Source organism: Gadus chalcogrammus, chromosome 17 (assembly GCF_026213295.1).
Source record: "Gadus chalcogrammus isolate NIFS_2021 chromosome 17, NIFS_Gcha_1.0, whole genome shotgun sequence".
NCBI lineage: Eukaryota > Metazoa > Chordata > Actinopteri > Gadiformes > Gadidae > Gadus > Gadus chalcogrammus.
Window position 1 is genome coordinate 8,189,872 of NC_079428.1, and position 5,000 is coordinate 8,194,871.

The 5,000-nt window shown below is 45.3% G+C and overlaps 1 protein-coding gene across 1 annotated transcript in view; it reads left to right on the forward strand.

The window, feature by feature from the left end:
* The first annotated feature begins 1,043 nt into the window (after positions 1-1,043).
* dnah2 (dynein, axonemal, heavy chain 2) overlaps positions 1,044-5,000 on the forward strand; it is a 228,338-nt gene continuing 224,381 nt past the window's right edge. Inside the window, exons 1-4 of the mRNA XM_056576101.1 lie at positions 1,044-1,088; positions 2,014-2,109; positions 3,562-3,668; positions 4,295-4,341. The gene's annotated coding sequence lies outside the window, so the exon portion shown is untranslated. The remainder of the gene's footprint in view (positions 1,089-2,013; positions 2,110-3,561; positions 3,669-4,294; positions 4,342-5,000) is intronic.

Here is a 5,000-nt window from a genome sequence, read left to right on the forward strand (position 1 = left end):
GGAGAGAGAGAGAGGAGAGAGAGGAGGGAGACAGACGAGAGGAGGAGAGAGAGAGAGAGAGAGAGAGAGAGAGAGAGAGAGAGAGAGAGAGAGAGAGAGAGAGAGAGAGAGAGAGAGAGAGAGGAGAGAGAGAGAGAGAGAGAGAGAGAGAGAGAGAGAGAGAGAGAGAGAGAGAGAGAGAGAGAGAGAGAGAGAGAGAGAGAGCACAGCAGCAGTACCCTGTGTTTATGTGTGTGTTCGTTTGCGCAAGTGAGTGTTTACGCGCACATGTGTGTGGGTGTGCGTGCTCTCTGCGGTGTGAATGTGGTCCAGATAGTGCTGCTGATGGCTATCTCTTGGAGAGAGCTCTATTGATTCTGCTGGGGTAAATAATTGGTTTGCTCTACAAGCTGCCGTGTTCGGCCTGATTGCGGAGCGTTGGTGGTCCCGCGCAGTTATCTCTCTCCATATCCCTCTTTGAACATTCCCTAGCCTTCTTAGGCTGTCTTTATATTTATCGATTAAGACCCTATATGACCATTTTCCATTCTTCCATTTTGGACCGTAATCCCCCCTCACCCCCTTATCCCCAAACCTCCAGCCCGAAGTCACAGCTTGTAGTCGGTTACCGGCTCCTCTGCATTCGCAGCTTTTAATAGAAGGGTGGGAGTCTGGAGGAATAGGGGGGATAATACAAACCGAAGACCTTTAGAGAGGTCAGACATAATAAAGGCTTTGCTTGCTCGGATTCTGTTCTCCTGACAGTCACTAACACGGGAGTTTAGGCGGGCGGTCACCCGGAGCACTATGAAGAGCGACAGCGACCCCGCTTGAGTGACTTGAGAACTACACCTGGTGGACCCAAGTGCGGTTCAATCTTGATGCTTTACAGATAGTCTAATGATACTTAAATTATAACCAGTGTAATTGTGTAAACCAGTGTAAACCACACACATTATCAAAATGATAGATTTTCTGCAAACTGTTGCGCTCAAATGCAACCATTGCCCAAATCTCCCGGGCAGTGTTGCCAGATTGGTCGGGAAATCTGTCCCAATCTGGCAACACTGCTCCCGGGTGTGGAAGGTGTGTTGTTGGACCAGGGCAAGGTAGGAAATCCAAACTATCCACACAAACAATCGTTTCCCTTTTTACCAACAATCACAGTAATCATCAGCGACGGACTCAACGAATAACGAAATCGAGGCATTTGACTGACATCCCCTCAGAGGGACTTGTTCTATAAATCACAGAGCACATGTTGCTCGGCCAGCCAGTCTTTGGTTCGTCAAAGCAACGAATCTAGCGTTGATATATATTTTTAAAAAGAGCCGCGTTCATTTCTTTTCAAATTCTTTCGTTAATTTTTTTGTTCTTTTGTTAACATATATATTCCATGAGACAGTTAATCAACACACCCAGTGGGTGGGTTGACAAGTATGTTGCCAAGTGATTCCGAATACAAAATACCAAGCCCAGGAACAATGTGACATGTTTGTATGCTACTACATGGTGGATTCAGTGTACCCAGGTTCTCAATTCACCGAGCATGAAAACAACCTTCAGGGCTTTTATAACTGCATAACGTATCTAGAGTTATACAGACTTTGCAAGATTAAAAAAAATAGGAGGTTGATGCTTATTGGGAAAAAATTTAAGTAATGTCAAACCGATTACATTTGTTCAAAATATCAATGTTTTTAATTTTTTTATGCATATTTTTTTAATGCACAAATACAAACGCTTAATGTAATTTCTCTGGCTCCAACACCGCAACCCGTTCTAGCCTCCTCCTCCTTTTCCCACCTCCTCCTCCTCCTCCTCCTCCTACTTAGAGACGCTGAGCTCCGGCTCCAACGCCGCGTCCCCTAGCCTGTTCCAGAGCCTGAGCCTCCATCTCCTCCTCCTCCTCCTCCTTCACCTCCCCACCCCAGAAACCGACCCCCTTCCCCGTCTCCCTCCCCGCCCAGCCGAGGGGCCCGGCAGCCCCAGTGTAGGAGCCTAGCTTCAGCCACCACCTGTGTCCTCCAACAGGTCTTGGACCCGGACCGGGGCTTGGATGAAGAGGCTCAGCCCCGCCAGCTGCTGGGGGAGTCGGAGCTCCAGAGCTGGGCTACGTTTCTGTCTTCTGTGAGTGGATATCGTTGTGTTTTAATGCCAGCCACATCAAACCCTGTTTATTTCGCCGCACAGTTTGACATGGCAATCAAGAGAACTGAATGTGAATGCGACCAACTATAACATACCTCTAACCATTAGCAATACATGACAGCTGCCATTCACATTGGTAACCAATCTTAGTATCGAACAGTTTTTGCTTAGTTTTGTCTTTTTTTGGGGGTGGGGGGGGGGGGATATAACTGTATTGATCCTCTAGCTTGGCCTGTGTTCTATTATACTCTTATGTAAAATGAACAAGGCCAAGCTGAAAGCCCTTGAACACTCACACTTAATACAATCACAGTGGATCCAATCATATTTCTGCAGTTCTGCAAAGATTTTATGGGCTTCTATGAACCATTCACGTGTGAAAGTCACTCATTGAGAGATACTATTATCCTTAGTATCTTAGTTGTTGTTTCCATATTATTGCACAACAAAAGAGATGATGTAAACTAAAGGATAGTATTTTTCCTGTTTTTTTATTTACGCCAGGTGACCTTGAGTGTGCTGAAAGGCCTTCAAATAAAATTATTATTCATTTTGTCTGCAGTGTACCTTAAGGCTTCTGAGAACCAATGTGCCCTAACCCCAACCTGCCCCTAAATACCAAAATGCAAACAATAAAAAAAATCGTAGCACTAGCGTGTAGCGTAGCCGCGATGTGTTCTGAGCGATGGACCACACCTCTTATGGCCATCGACGGTGGTCCTGTAGATAGGTGTCCGGTGTTGTCTGCATTTTCTAGGTCAACATCTAATTGTGATATATGCCGTACCCTGTATGTCTCTGTGCACACACGTGCACTGTCATGGTCTGTGTGTGTGTGTGTGTGTGTGTGTGTGTGTGTGTGTGTGTGTGTGTGTGTGTGTGTGTGTGTGTGTGTGTGTGTGTGTGTGTGTGTGTGTGTGTGTGTGTGTGTGTGTGTGTGTGTGTGTGTGTGTGCGTGCTGTGCGTGCGCATGTGTCTTTGTGTGTACGTGCCTCTGCCTACGCGTGTGTGTGTGTATGCAAGCCCAGCTGGTGTATGCAGCGGATAAAGGATGATTAGGCGTCCTATCAGTGAGAGCTTATTCATCTTCTGTTTAGTGTGGAGATGGTGGAGATAGTGGTGGTGGTATGTATGGGGGGGAGTGGAGGGTGGATATGTCATCCTAAATAATTGAGTAAAAAGTGTCCCCTCTCTCTCTCTCTCTCGCACTACTTGTCTCACTCTCTCTCTCTCTCTCTCTCTCTCTCTCTCTCTCTCTCTCTCTCTCTCTCTCTCTCTCTCTCTCTCTCTCTCTCTCTCTCTCTCTCTCTCTCTCTCTCTCTCTCTCTCTCTCTCTCTCTCTCGCACTAACTGTCTCACTCTCTCGCACTAACTGTCTCACTCTCTCGCACTAACTGTCTCACTCTCTCTCTGTCTCGCTCCCTCCACCAGAGTCCCGTGTAACATCTGTGCTTGGAATGTGTGCTGCAGCTCCAGTCAGACGTCCTCCTAGTCTCCTAGTGATGTGGTGTCAGAATAATACAGCACAGCCTAATATAGTAGGTATTTAAAAAAAAAAACATAAAATATACTTAATTGACTCATTTCAAAACCCAGTGTCAGCAGTCTAACAGTATGCATCCTTGACCAAGTTTGCTTATCACCTTCATGTAAAAAAACGATTCTAGGTCTCTTAGCATAAAAGCTTGTGCTGAAAGACTTTTATGACTGAATAGTAAATAGGAATCTGGGACTTCTCCACCTTAAATAGGCTGCTGGGACACGGCTCCCCCATTTCTTAGTACTTTGCATTCAGTGTGTAATTGAGACTTTATTCTGAATTTAACAAAGGCTTTATTCAGCTTTATGCACCTGTTAAAAACATTGTTTGCTCACTTAGTTTTTTAATTAGTGATCATTTCTCATGCAATTATGCGCACCAGTCAAATTCTGGGCTGTGTTCAGTCATAAGCATGTTTTTGTAATTGTTTATTGCGGCTCACAATATCAAACACCCTCCTTCCATCTAGTTTATTATTCTTAAATGATCCTCCATTTATAACAGGCGCTTCAGTTTGGCGTTCTACCTTCTGAATCCCCCCCTCCTATACCCTTCCTCCTCCTCCCACCCTTCTTCCTCCACCCCCGTATTTACTGCTCCAGTGATTGTTCTTTTTTTCGTCAGCCCAACCTGCGTGGCTCTACACCTCCTCCAGGTATTCGCTCCATCAGGTAGGAGGAGAAAAAGCACGGGAAAATCACACGCCAGACAGAAGCGCTAATCTTCTTCTCGAGACGCCATATATATTGATAAGTGATTTTAATTAATTTTCTTTGCTTGACTTTATTGGATTTTTTTTTTTCCCCCTTCCCCCCCCGTTTGTTTGAACCTTCTTTTGGGCGCTTTATTAATTATAAAGAAAAAATTTGCACCTTCGATTTAAATGGCAGATTGAAGCAGGTGAATAAGATGTGGCGGAATTGCACGCCTTTTACTTGTGATTCATAATTTAACAGTGGCCTATAGCCTCTTGCGTGTTGCTTAGTGTTTCTGTTTGCTCTTTGATTTCTCCCCCGGATCCTCAGGCAGATGTCATTGTCTGTGATACTGTAATAGTCTCAGACATGTTCTTCTTGGCATGGCTCAGACTCTCCGCCCCCGTTCCTAGTTTTGGTGTTCCTCTCTGCTTACTTGTAGTTCATTATTGAAGAAGAGACTCAAAGACTCCTCTGAGCGGTCCCTCTCTGGTCCTCACACTAAGAGGTTGTGCGTGCGTGCGTGATTTTAGTATGTCCTGGTCAAACAGAATGGAATAGGGTGAATGACACAAGGTTTGGAGAATAATGTCAGAAAGAATTTGGTCCTACTAGGCTTCCGTGTGTGTGTGTGT